Below are 15402 nucleotides of genomic sequence, written 5' to 3' on the forward strand. Positions count from 1 at the left end.
TAAATAAAATAATGAGAGGCATATGCTCATTTTATACATATATTCAAAAATATATTTAAAATATACTTGTTATCTCATGCATTTCATACATAAATTACACAATATACACATTTAAATAGATTTAGGATTTTCCGCCATATATTTAAATATATTACTTTCTGTAAGGGTTTCCACTTAACAATGATTGACAATGTCTCCACACTGTTACATCCTGCATTCAGTGTGCATTCAGCATTTGGCAAGTTTCTTTTGTCTGTCGCAGAACTTCCCCAATGACACTGCAGTGCTGTTTCCTTGTGCAAATAATTTATAATTGAAAAGTTTAGAAGTGCAATTTTTGTCAAATCCTGGTATCAAGCCCAGGGTGAGTTTTGTCAAGTCAAGCGTGTAGCCTTGCTTGAGGTCAAAAACCTTAACAGCCTCAAGGATTTTGTGTGTGCTGTTTCTTTTTTCTTTTTTTGGAATGCATCAGGGTTTTAGTTTGTTGTCAGCTTCTCCACAATGCTTTGATATCATTGGCTACTTATCGTTTTGAAATACACCATTTCAGCTGATCTGAGACCAGGTAGGGCAGTTAGTATTTCCTCCAGTGGCTCACAGTCAGGACAAATGAGTCAAGTGAATGTTTCTAAATATTTACTATAAACAGTGGGCCTGTAGGAGCTGTGATATAGCAGGGTATTGGTGTACTTCAGAAAAATATAAACAAGATAAATGAAACAGACAAACAGTAAATATTTGCAGGCTTCTGGAAAAGTTCCCTGATATTCTAGACTGACAACAAACACAACATAAATCAGAAAAAATAAATAAATAAATTGCCTTCTGTTAATACTGTGGTTGGTGTCCACCCGGACTCCCAATCAATTTTCTGACTCTGTTTGGAAAGCGAGGCAGCAGTCTGATAGAGGAAATGAATTTAAAATCAAAGCCACCACACCGTGCAGTATCCTCCAAAGCCCTGTTTATTATTTCCTTTTGATTGTATTTATTTATTTATTTGTTTTTCAGCTTATAGATTCACAGGCTACGGCTAGGCTTAGGACCTTCTACCTCCACCTCTGTCCGGAACAGGAAGGGGAACCAGCTAGCCACGGTTGAATGTGAAGGCCCCAAAGGACACTGGGAGATGGTGGCATTCTGTTTGCCGCAGTGAGACGTGCCTTAGGCATCGTGGGAGTGGATAAAAACGAAACAGTCAATGGCGTATTTTACACTCCCCGCGCTGATTTCAGCCCACTCGTATGGAAGGGGGAAAATATCCACTCTCAGCCGTCGTGGAGGTGAGTGCACCCTGGGAACACAGTGTAACAATCACGGCTGCCATGAACAAACTGGCCCAGTCCGGCTTTGCTTTGGGTGGCGTATGAGGTGACAGTGAGGACGCTGGTCCCGTGTGCGAACAGGAAAGCGAGAAAACGGGGGGGGGGGGGGGGGGGGGAGGGTGCCGGGTCATGGGTCCGCGGGCCGATGCTGCCGCGGTTTCGTCGCGGGCGCAGCTGTTCCTGGCGTGCGCCGACGGCGCTGTTAACCTGAGCGGTCAAGCAGCCGTCACGCGTGTCCGCAAATTCATTTCCTGCCTGCTGCCACAGCCCAGCGAGCAAGGGAATAAAAGGGATTGTTCAATTACACTGCCAAATAGAGGACATGTTTTCTTTTTCCCCTGGGGGAAAAAAAAAACGGCCTCAGTGGGCTGATCCCTGATTGAAGTGCTTCTTTTCGGCCTCTCAAGAATGAATAGCTAATACTGTATGTTAACACGTAAGTGCAAAGTGTTCCATGAGGACGTCTCGTGGTTAAGTTCAAAGAGAGATTGATCTTGCCTCATTGCTTCTATCGCTTTCATCAAGAGCATGGCTTCATTGTCCTTCATGATGAGCATCCCTGTGACTTGCATTGTTTATATATAATAGCGTCAGGGACAAAATCCATATCTATCAATTTCTTGAGAATACTGCTTATAATAAAATTAGTTGAATTTGATTTATTGACAGATTGATCTAGCAATCAATATTGCCAATGGTCAATTAATTGGTTGACTGGTTGGTTTATTATTGGATAACTGATTGCTTGTTTGACTGATGAGGTTATATATTTGTGTATCATGTGCTGTGGTGCTGTGAAAGTCAAGTGTGTTTGCATTGGATATAGGTGGTACTCTGCTACACTCAAAGCTGTTCTTGCCACAGGGTGAAATAACCCTCCTCCTATCCAGACACAGGACAGAATACTTTAATATCTTTACCTGATTTCAAGGACTGGAGGTGAAATAAGTAAACAACATGCACACTGGCAGTTTGAAATCACAGAAGGAATACTATCTGACGCAGTCTCTCTCTCAGTGCAATTTTAAAATTTGTAAGAGAAAAAGATACAAAAATGTATCTAAGGGAGAATAAAATGATGTTTTGAGGCAGTTTGGAATATGCTTTTCCTTTTTTGCTGATGCAGTGTGCTTTCTCTCTCTTTTCATACTTCTTCATAAAGACCAAATACATGTAAAAATGCCCAGCTCTCACCCTCATACTTCTGTACTCTCTCTCTTTCTCTCCCTTCCTCCCTCCCTCTCTCTCTCCCTCCCCCCTCCCTCCCTCCCTCTCTCTCTATGTCACCCCCTTTCTGCCCTTTCTGCAGCCTCCTGATAGCAGGTAGAAAACCTCTACAGCTTGTAGCTGTACCAGTATGCAGGAAAACTGGATTACATAAAGTCAAGTGTCACATGACATGTAACATATGGGCCTGTTTAGCCCGGCAAGCCCACACACAAACAGCAGCTGCGCTCCTGATAACACCACGTCAGCAATTCCAATGGGATTACTCCCCCTCTCACTTCCACACCTGCCGAGATGCGTGGCTCACGCTAGCCAGCACATGCGCAGGCAGCGTAGCACCGTTACATGAAGCACGGGACAAGGCTAGCATCACAGCATGCTTCATTTATACTTCATTTGAATAGTGCTAATACTGGGTAGCACCATTAACAAGACTGTGCTGAGAAGCACCATTAACAGTGCCCAGTCTGTGCTGAGTAGCACCATTAACAGCACCCAGTCTGTGCTGAGTAGCACCATTAACACAGCCCAGTCTGTGCTGAGTAGCACCATTAACACAGCCCAGTCTGTGCTCAGTAGCACCATTAACACAGCCCAGTCTGTGCTGAGTAGCACCATTAACAGTCCCAGTCTGTGCTGAGAAGCACCATTAACAGTGCCCAGTCTGTGCTGAGAAGCACCATTAACACAGCCCAGTCTGTGCTGAGTAGCACCATTAACAGTGCCCAGTCTGTGCTGAGAAGCACCATTAACACAGCCCAGTCTGTGCTCAGTAGCACCATTAACAGTGCCCAGTCTGTGCTCAGTAGCACCATTAACCATGCCCAGTTGTTAATGGTGCTACTAGAAGCCCAACTGATAATAAATCTGTGTTGCGTGACATCAGTAATAGTCTTAACCTGGCTCTTCCCGCTCCGCTGTTCCACTACTGTGAACAGGGTCATAACACTGCCTTACTTTTTTTGAACTGCTATTGAATGTAAAATGAGTTCCAATAGGCTGAATGCAATGTAGAAAAGGCCATTTTCACATTTTAATATTTTAGCTTTATTTATTTTTTTTGAAGACCCCAGTTCCTTTCGGAGTGTAATGCATCCTCTCACACAAGAGTAGTCTGCAGATATCAGATTAACTTTTCTGCCTTGGCTCCTTGGCTTAGTATAGAATTTAATAACATCCAATATGCTTCCTTCTGCACCAATCCTAACTCGAATGCATTATTGCAAAACATCAGAATGAAATGATTATGAATCCATAAATGTTTTTGGGAGATGACAATATCAGAAGTATATCCAGGCACCACATGGCAAGCAATCAGCAATGAAAAATATGAAATATTCATGTAAATAAATAACTAAACCACAGGTTCAATAACATAATTTAAACAGCACTTTAGAACAGCATTTTTATGATGGATATTAGACTTATACTTTGGGTACTGTATAACATTAAAGCCTCAAAGGAATCATCATTAGTACTGATTACAAATTAATGCATAATAAAAAAACAGCTTTCATCTATTTGCACTGAAATGTTTTTAAATTAATAAAAATTGTTTATGTGGCATATTTTAGGCGCCACATAAACTGCCACCATATTTATTATTAGTAGTAGTTGTATTTGTAGTTGTAGCAGTATTAAAGAAAATCACAGCCCTGGTTTGACTGCTATTTAATCTTCAGACGGGCTTTGTCACTACCAGCTCCCATATCAGATGAAAAACAACCAAACTGACTGATCAAGAATCAGCTAAACGAGGCGCTGACAAAGGAGTTAGATTTCCTTTGTTTCTTCTGACAGATGTAAGATGAAAGAGTGGAGAGGCAAAAGAAAGGAAGAAAAAAAGCAGAAAAACATGCAAGCAGGAAACAGCCTCCACTCGCTAACAAGACGGTAACAATGGCCAGGGATCTGTTTGTTCTTGACCTGATCGCAACTGAACGGCATGAATGAACTCCAAATGTACCGCGCCATATTGGCTGCTGAATAATTGATTTGTGAATGCACAAAACACGCTTCCTTCAGATCCAACCAAACGGCTTTATGTGATATTCACTCAGCTGAAAAGAAACGCCATCTCGGTTAATAAGCCTCAACGTATATAAGGGGGGGGGGGGGGGGGGGCAGCGAAGTAAAGCATCCCGGACAGGCTGGTCGCTGGCTCGCTGTAAAGCATGGTACACCAAGCTGACATGCACCAAGGCCAGAGACATCTGGACCAGATCGGTCAGTCTGAAAGGGCAGTTGGAAGCAAGTGGGAGATGACCGTAGCGGTTTTGCCAAGATTCACTCTGAACAAGTCTGAACACTCCCGCAGAGCCAACCAGGGACACAAGGCACTCATAGGGCACCAAATACCAAGACTATTTTTGATCTCCTGCTAGATGCAAATAGAAGCAGAATTTACAAGAGAGTTAGGCATTCTCTTCACCAATTCTTTGGTGTGTTTTTACATTTTTAAAAATGGATAGTTGAACAGATGATTGTGAATGATCTGGGCATCTGAGTGAGGAAGAAAATTTGGTATGCACATAACAAATAGTTTGTTCTACACATTAAAACGTCCAGTGCTAATTTAACAGACGAGTCCAATAGGGACCATATGTGCTCTGTAATAGTTGATTTAGCAGTGAATATTTTAATGTGTAGCAGAAAATGTATGTCTTGCGCTTGGCAACAGACTGAAGAATGCCTTAGAACTTGAGGCAATTACATCTGTCTCTGTGTACAATAATAGGAAAAGAAGGCAACACTTAAGTTATTTTTTTAAAGAATCAATCACTCTGTTGCGAAGATACAAAAAAATTTTCACAAACAATGAAAGAACCCACTGAGACTGGGTTGGCTGGGGAAATTCAGTATACCTGTCCCAAACAACAATAAAATGGAAATTTAGTCCTAACGAATTAGCCGAGTGTTGAGTTTTTGCAGGTTGGCTCCACGCTACACCTCCTCAAAGCCAGTTGCGGCACAGAGCAGTTTCACTGGCCCAGCCTATTGAGGGTTGGGCAATTTACCTCTATTCACACTTCTGTGTTAAAAGAGTGTGGGACCACCATTACATCCATTACGCCATTTGTCATCATATTGTGCAGCTAAATTAGTGTAACTAGAATATAATGACCTGCTCCGATATTTATATTGCTGCTGGGTTCACTCTTGGGTATATGTGTTAAGCGTTAGTAATATCATGGTTTTATTATTTAGTTGCATTCAGCCGAGCTTATCCACGGGTGTAGGCACATAACTTGGTACACAAATATGAATATAAACACAGATGAGCAAATAACCAAAAACCTACAGAATGAATACAGAATCAGAAAACCAGAATCATGAACCGCCATGCATTCAGAAGCAGCAGGCTCCCTGTTTTGCATACATATTTACTCAGCTGTTCAATTGTAGTGGGAGTTGAACAGAATCATCTTGCCTGGGTACCAGGAACTAATTATACAGAGTCAGCATAGCAGACATATCTACTCTGAGTCCACTGCAGGAATATAAATGGTTTCTAACTCTAATCACAATATATTAGATTTTCCATGACTTCTCGATGGCATTTTAAGAACAAATGTGAGATTTTTAATATTTATCTTATTGCTGATTTATTAAAACTCCAATAAAATGGAGGCTACTTTGAAGATGGAATAGGTGTGTGTAGATGAATGTGCATTTGGTAGCGTATCGGGGAATACGTCTCAGACTAATTACTTTTTGTTCTGCAGACACACAGCTCCAGTTGGGCAAGGTCTTATAGTGAATGGCATGGAGCTAGTGAAGCAGTCACAGAAGCGTTTCTTTGTTCAGGTCTGTTTTTTTCATAGACCATGGCTTTAATGGCCATGGCATTAAAGATATTTTTGATGACTGCCTGGGCTATGCTAAATTCCATTTACAGGCAGCAGGGTTATAGGGAACAGGTTGTAAGGAGTAGGGTATAGGCAATGAAATACAGCATATCTGAGATGTGCATGTGATGTAGGGTGATCGGGTATACACTGGCACATATTGGTACATATAATACAGTACAGGACGAGGCATCACTCACCGATTCTCAGGGAAAGTGGGCTGCTGGAGGTTCCTCTCACACACATGGCTAAGAGGAGCAGAGGCGCCCAGGCTGCGAGCATCTTCTATGACTCCTCATGGGTCCTGCCCTGGGGGTCCCCCTGTCACAGCCACCTGCAGGACACACACACACACACACACACACACACAATCAAACATTATAGGTGATATGCTCAAGCAAAGGCACACCCGACCATCATGCACACATGCTGACCTAGTAGCCATAGGGATGCCATAGCGATGCCATGCTGACAGTACTTTATTTCAGCAGTTAACACACAACAAGCAACAAACATGATTTTGCCTGTGAAGTATGGAATTATACAAATTAAGAATGTTTTTAAGTGTGTATGGCTTGAATAAAAGTTTAAATGCTTTACAGTAAGAGAAATTGGCAGAACCCCTTTACAGTGTAATCACACAATGATACTAGACGAAATTATTCTTAACTGTGCTATGCATGATTGCAGTGTGATGTTGGTGGATTGGTGGACAATGTGATGGTGGTGGTTAGTTGATTTTTCTATATCCTTCTAAATGCATTATTAAGGAAGCCATTGAGAAAACTAAACAATATTACTGTATGTTTAAATAGGAGTATTTTGTGACATTGAAGTCATATTATGCAGGATTATGCAATCTGTGTCTGGGTATAACTCTGCCCAGTCCTTGCTTGTCTGCCTGTATTTGTTATTCTAATAAGTACTTGGGACGTTTCTGGGCCTTACTTTATTTTCATTGTGGGCTGTATCTGAAAAGCATGTGGCCAATAGAAGGAGAATAAGAAGAGAAAACATGTATGGATTGGCTATATGGAGTATATTCAGTTGGGTTTATGCTGGAGATGCTTGCCTTGGTGGCTAACCTAAGGCTAACCAAGTGGCTGGTCAGCGGTTCGATAACGTTAGGTAGTTTCCATTATGAGCAAACTAAATTCATTTATGTTTGGCAACATTAGCTGGATAGCCCAAGAATTTGCTGTGGGCCCAATATTACAAAGTAACAATTTAAGCCCAAGATTGCAGTCCACTTCTCTGGGCTCATATGGGCAAGCTGACTATTGTTAGCGAGGTAATAGGAGTCCACCCTTCGCAAAATCCTACTATACCATAAAAGTTAGATATTTTATGGATACATCTGTAGTTTGACTACTAGAGACCAATATTCACGGTCAGAAAGACACATTGCATGTTTCACTATATTCACATCCTAGGTTGTGCAGTTCCATGTGCAGTTGTGTGTTCTTGTTGTCACAGGGATTGGCTGGTAGGCCACAGCCTGGAGGTCCTCTAGGCTACTTCACCGATCTGCTGAAGGGGGAAGGCTCTTTGAGCTACATGGCTAAAGATATACTATGCAGGATTTTTTTTTTGCCTTGCTGTGGTCCTGTTTTTACAATCAATGAAGTCTCCTCCTTCACCTTCAATGCCACGCACTCACCCAGAGTACTCCACTTTGGCCATCTAGCTACCTAAAGTCCCTAACTGGATACCTTGAGGTAACATTACTTACAGGACCAACAGAAAAGACGCCAACTCCACGTCGCTTTTCATCCCCTTTGTGAACTTCAGCTGTCGTCACTGAGGAAAAGCAATTCCAAGGGTGACTGGTTTCTGAATGAGCCCTGTCGGCTTGAAGTTTCAAGCCCTGTCATGCTGTGCTTCTTCACCTAAACCATTACTTCCAAAAACATGATCCCACCCCACAGGCTCTGTAGCCACACACTCCCCTCCCCACACATTCCACCCACAAACATCCTGAACAAATTTTAGAAGAAATACAGGCAGGAGCACAGATTCAGCAAATGAGTGCAAAGACAGAGACTAGATATGACTGACCATGGCTATTTTATAATATATTCAAAGAAAAAATCCTGCATAGTGTGCCTTTAACAATAAAGCATGTTATGATTGTGGAATTTGTCAGACTGAAATCTGTGGCCTCCATCTAAATTTCTTTCTTAAATCTTTATGAATTCACTCTAAAAGCAAGTATAAGGCTATTACTACACTACAGTGGTTTGAATGTTCTATGTGCGTGTGTTCGTGTGTGTGTGTGCATGTGTGTGTGTGTGTGTGTGTTTGTGGAGGAAGGCTCTTTAGGGGAAAAAGGCTACAGTAAAATATTTCCTCAAGGCCTGTTTTGTCAGAAACTTTTTCTATTTTTCACCAAGTGCCTTTTGTTTACTGCTCTGCATGCTCTACTGTTCACTGGAACATTACGCAAGTCCACGGCCACCAGAGACTCGAGCCTTGCCTTTACAGCGGAGTTCATTACAGGAGAGGCTGTCACTAACACGCCGGTAATTCATTTATCACAGCAGGAAAATGACAATTAGAAAAACATACAGAAAGCTAAATCAATTCAGTCAAATGCAATTACAGTGAGGCAGCATGGAAAGGTTTGCGCGGCCTGTGCTCAATGGCCTCTCGCTGAATGCTGAGTGGGAGAACAGAATACACACCGCTGGAGTTCAGTCAGTCATATACTGTACTAGGCACAGTCAATCAGTCAGCGAGGCAGTCTTCTACAGAACAGCGATGAGGACCGATCAGGCCGTCGTCCCTCAGAAGGCACAGAAAGCACCGGAACATACAGCGTGTGCAATTTATTGGGGGGGCAGGGACGCGTTCTCTCTCTCACCTTTTTCTGGGAGCCTCATTCACACCCTGTACTTTCCGAGCTACAAATATATTGGATAGCAGCCCCTTCCCGCACCCACGCAGCACTTTTGAAATGAGACCTCGCCAACGTGCTGAGCACAATTCTCATTATGGGAAGGGCACCCATGGGGTTGCTCCATTACAGGAAAACACTCAGGGAAAGTGTTTGCCCAGATGATCTAAGAATATTTTAATCTGACTGGCAAGTACTGTTGACTCTGGTGTGCATTTGGTGGAGTTGGAAAAGTATGACCGATGAGGAAGAAGCTACAACTGATTTGTATGTGCTGCTGCTGTCCACAGCAAACCATCGTCTTTGGCTCAGAGAGTAACTGACAGCATTTGCTATCTCTGCCTTTTTGAGGACCTGTAAAACTTTGATGTAATACCAATAGAGTCTGGCACAGTTCGAAATACATACTTTCTCAGTGCTTCACCGCAAACACTTATTGACATTCCTCCAGACCCTGTCCAGAGTGCAAAATGAAATTGATTTTGTGCTCCGACAAGATAAAATACGAAATTGTGACTGAGTGTATGGTAATATACGGGCAAACTAGCAGTAAACAGACCTACTAACATGAAAAACAATTACAGAGACAACTAAAACAACTGTGAGAATATAACAGAGTATAAATGTTTTATAACTGTAAAATACAGATGTTAGATTCATTGTTGAGTAAATCTAAGTCATTTGCTCCCACTTCTCCCCTTTTCAACAAAAGAAAATTGATAACATTTTATGATTCAGTGGAATGCGTTATAGGACACCTTCTCCTCAAAAGCATGGGAGAGACTTGGGAGAGACCCGGGCACAAGGACATAAACTACTGTGTGTGACATCAGAGCTGACCAATAGATGTGAATGTGGGATGGATTGCTTATCCCTTTAAGACAATCATCCCTAGTTCACCAAACGAAGTGTGACCCTAACACACATAGTTGCCTGCTTGATCTTTTCTTCAGGCTTGTTCGCTTCCCTTTGACAGTGCGCTTTGCAGCTCTCTTTGCTTCCCTGGAACAGACTCCAAGGCCCTGAAACAAGCCAAGCCTGCCTTTGTGATGAGCCCATCATAATAGACATTGTCAAATAGGCTGGCCCTAGACTTTTCACTCCATTACTCACAATGGAAGATTCTGAGCAAACCTGAGGTCAAGAAATCGGCTTCAGTGAAAAACCCAGACCAATATGCCAAGAAGCCAGGAGGCCGTCACCACCTAAAGACACTGTCTCAAGACATGGCCTTTCCACACCTGACAAAGGGCGTCACCACAACCCAGTTTAAGACATTGCAAGCAAGCAGACAGACCGAGTATAATAATCTCAAATCCTGAGACACTTGAGAATATTACAGAACTATGGTATTTCAGTGAAATACATGTCATCTTTTCTATTAATTGTTTTAGATGTCTTTTTTTATTTCTAAATAAAAGTTTTGTGTTACAAATTGTGTTGTCACTTTATTCTAATAAGTACAGTCGACTCACTAACAAACAAACTCAACTTAAAGGTATTGCTAGGTTCATCCTAAATTATTAATTATGTACTGTAAATGTGAAATTCATCAGCTGGTGCCCTGTGAAAGGAGCAACCGCTGAGGCAGATAACTCAGATGGGCCAACAAATAAGAAATTCACAACCCCACTACAGAAATGGTGCCCCGTGTGAGGATAGTCAAGATTGAAATGGGCTGGTCTGACAATAAACCAGGTTCTACTAACTAAAGGAGATATAAAGGTGTATTTTATAAATATACGATTTATTTCCTCCATTCTCCCCATATCAAATTACACCACAACTGTGAGAATGAAACAACTTTGTGGGCAGTATCCTGATTTTGAAAATATCACATTATAATGTGCTAGACAAAAAGATCAGCAAAGACAAAATAACTAGAGAAAAATCGAAGAAACATCAGCCTGTTTGTCCACCTGGAAAAACACATGTGCTAAATGAATGCATTTCAATGCAAAAGAGCAGCAGACTAAATATGACATTCTTTCACTTGTTTGAATATTCTAATTAAATCCAAGAGCAATTTCACTGTACTAATAACTATGCATTCGTTTACACATCAGTTCCTGTATAATGATATTGGTTTAAAATGGGAATATATTCATCCAATTCACAAAATTATAAAGAGAATAGGCAGCTCCTAGACATATTGTAAAGAATATTCAGAAAGGCCATAATACTGTATATTATTCTAACATTAGGCTATATTATATTGTCACATCATTTTTGAAGGCACATTTCTTACTCAGGAGGATTTAAAACAGCAAAAGCCTGGTGGCACAAAAAGAGGTGAGAAGAAAAATGTCTCCAAAATATGAATCAGCCATTCCTGAAGGATCCAGAGGGACACTTTGAAAAGTTCAGAATGCTGTTAAGCATCAGTGTCAGTCCTGACAAATGGTCACATGCAAGATTTATATAGCACCCCAGAGTCAGGCAGTACTTTACCACAGAGTACACATAATCTTTTAATACCCTTACATTTTACTGACCTTTCCCTCACTGGAAATGCTTTGTAAGCAGAAATAGGAACTTCAGAAGTGACTAAAATGGACACCAAACTTGAAAGATATATCACTCTCTCACGAAGAAATTAAATACTGCCAAAGGCAAACAAGGCAACCAATGAGCAGGAAATAAGCAGTGCAATCATGAGTGGTGTGTGTTCTGTGGTTGGGAGAAGAACATCCAGTGAATGTGATAGGCTAAGTGTTTGGTTAAAACTAAAACCAGCCAGCACTGTGTGTGTGCATGTGTGTGTATTGGTTGGAGGGGATGGGAAATGAGCACTGCATATACAGCATACGGTATATTAAGTGTGTGTATGTGGGTGCTCATGAGGCAGAGAACAATAGGCAATGGTGTGAGATCTCATTGAGGTTTCATAAATTGGTTCTCTGGAAAACACTGAAAGGTATGCACCTCATTGTTGCATTTGGAAAGACAAATCCACAGGTTTATGAGCTGCCCTGTCTGGCTGATATACTGTATGAGCTGGTTTTCATTTCTGGGTAGAATGTGCTGGATGGGAAGGGGGGGGGGGTGAGTTGGGGGTGTGCAGGAATGTAGGACTGGATGATGGATAGCCACAGAGTAGGAGATGCTGGACAACTCATGCAAGGTGTTCACATGCTCTTGTTCTGTATCCATGAAAGGCACTGGATACCTTGATAATGTATCAAGGTATCCAGTGTGAGCTGAATGAATCTCTAAGAAGCTATACGCTTCAAATACCTGAACTAAAGATTATGCAAGTGACTGTAAAAAAAATCTAGAAAAAGATTAATTGCACCACATCAATTTCAAGAAGATTTTAAGAACTATGTGAAAGGAGCATGGCTGTGATATACAGGAAAACAATACCATGGTACCAATACTACGTTGTATGAGGCCCTTACTGCATTTCAGGACCAAGCTTTTACATCACAGCCAATTGTAATTCACACTTGGAAACATACTGCTGAAAAGCATGATGGGAAATAATGAGGCATCTGGTATTTATGTAAAAGGAAATAAAATGAGATGCAGCTCAATGTCATATGTTCAGGGCAAATATTGCAACTGTGGTGCGTGTCCCAAGCTGCTTCATTATGGAATAATGCAGCTGCAGACCACGTTTTTTTTTTTTTTTGTAAAATCTGTAACATGTCTCTTTGGAAGTCTGTACAATGAATAAACAGGGAATTTCTCCACCAAAGTAAAATAAACATCTTATATTGACTTGACCATATTTTTGAGGAAAAAATAATAAAAACAAAAACACTGCATCATAATGAATTTGTTCAGTCAGAAAGTGTCCAATGGATGAAGCTACTGTACCTCACAAACAATGCAAAAATGCTAGGTCATGCCTTGGTACCTAACACACCAGCCAAATAACTAGGCTTTAGGTTGAAGGTTGTGGCTAAAACGCCTGGCACTGGGGCATTACTGTGTCATCACTGAGCTGGGTTCTTCACCTGTATCGCTTCAGTAGAAAATCATACTGTGTGAATCATGAATAATATGTAAAAAAAAAAAAAAAAAACAGACCCTGCTTTCTTCAGGACTTCAGCGCAAGACTTTGCACAGTGCTGAATACTCTCTAGACCAGGGGGGGGGAACCTTTTTCCTGTCTGGGGCCAGATTAATATTTGCATACGACATACACGACAGTGGGCCATAGACTGCTATGAACTCTCATGTTAATTACAGATTTTCATACGGTCTATGTTACAGACACATTTTTCCATGTTATGCTGACTGAATGTTCATAATGTAAACTTTTTTAGTTTTAGTTTTTCTGGAGCAAGTATTTGCGCAGTAGCAACCAAGCACTCCTTTACAAATTCGCATTCGGAATACGGCCTCAGTCCTTACCGATCAGTTCACTCGCTACATAACTTGCCTCTGTGACTCAGCTCCTTTTTAGGCCGCAGGAAAGACGCTTGTTGTGCAGCGAAATTAGCTACCGCTTCAGAAATGCTTCTCCTTAGACTAGACCAGGAGCCTCGTTCTTCTGGAAGGAAGGCTGCCACTTCCGAGCCCGTATTTCATTTAGTCTGAATATCGCTTAATACAATTTGCTTTGAATTCATAAGAATGTAATTCACAAACTAAACACGGCCTACTCTCTGGTTCTACTACCCGGCATTGCGGCGCTGTGGCAGTCACAATCAGCGCTCTTGGACATCCTGCTAACTTTATTTAACGTTATTCTTCTGTCTGATCATTGGCTCTGCTCTCCAGCTTTGCGGCCCTGTGGCACCCCGGCTTCACTCGGACTCTGCACCTTGCGACTGCTTTTGGAATTCTTTCGGGAGCGGAATCGGACGTGCTTTCGTTGGACCTATAGAGCAGTTCTGCATCATCTCCCATTGACTGGGCACCTGCCGGTTTTTGGCCACACTGGCTGCAACTCCTTGTTGGCACTTGGCAATCGGGTTCCAGCTCGCTCGTCGGTTACTCTACCAGCGTTTCTAATTCAGTAAGTAAGCTCTCAAACTTTCTCAGTGTTGATTTTCTAGTTGAGATTGTTGCTTTGTGTTATTTTAATTCTTAATTCGACTCCCTAACCAGTCTATGGCAAATGAGTTATACCTGCTGTGTGTGATCTTATTGCTCTGGGTAGGCTACCATTTATTGTGTTCAGTTTCAGCAGGACGCAGGTTATATTTTTCATTTGGTAGTCTGCTAAATTATGACGCTGCAACGCAGTTTGCCGTTGAGACTTGGACTTCTACTGGCTCACCTCTCTGGCGGCTCATGCTACCTCTGTTTAGGATACAGTAGCAATTATCTACATGCAAATGAAACGTGTAAACTCCAGAATACGATTTATCTGTCTGCATTTATCTAATAGGCTACTATCCACGTCCAAGTTAAGAGAATTACGGGGCTTGAACATATGATGTTTGATTTCCATTTTTTCCTACCTCCAAAATGTTGTGATTATTTATGTAAAATCTAAATTTAATGTTACGGTGATAAAATCCATATCGATACCGAAGCAGCCCGGGTTTCTTGCTGTTAATACTTATTTAACTAATGATTCTCAATTTACAGTATGGTTGTTATAAAACTCATTCGGCTTCAAGAGATGCGAGTTTGTTTTAATGGGCGATTTAAATTGGGATTGGTTAACTCCTGTCTCGGATCCCTTCAAAGGCATTTGTAACTCTCTAAATCTCACCCAACTCGCCAGTTTCCCTACAAGACCCAATACGAAAACGCCTGATAAATCTACTCCTTTTGATCTGATTCTTACCAACACACCTCTCACACACTGTGCGGTCTCTGTGTTCCCCAATGACGTCAGTGCCCATTGTGTCATAGCCTGTGTCAAGAATACTAAATTGGCTAAAACCAAGCCCCGTTTTATTATTAAAATACATTTTAAGAACTTTTGCGAACAGGTATTTCTTCATGAGATACACGCATGCGACTTTTATTCAACTGATTTTATCCCAGACGTTCATACTGTTTGGGATTATTTTAAATCACATTTTCAAGCAGTCACAGATAAATATTAAAAGGTACAAGGTAAAAGGGAGAGATAACCCTTGGTTTCCCTCTGAAATCTCAGATATGTTTCATCAGAGGAATATTGCTTGGGCCAAAGCTA

The 15402-nt window shown here is 41.5% G+C and overlaps 1 pseudogene; it reads right to left on the reverse strand.

The window, feature by feature from the left end:
• Positions 1-15402, reverse strand: part of LOC118235721 — a 308484-nt pseudogene that overhangs the window by 139952 nt on the left and 153130 nt on the right.

The sequence above is a fragment of the Anguilla anguilla genome, chromosome 9 (genome assembly GCF_013347855.1).
Source record: "Anguilla anguilla isolate fAngAng1 chromosome 9, fAngAng1.pri, whole genome shotgun sequence".
Classification (NCBI taxonomy): domain Eukaryota; kingdom Metazoa; phylum Chordata; class Actinopteri; order Anguilliformes; family Anguillidae; genus Anguilla; species Anguilla anguilla.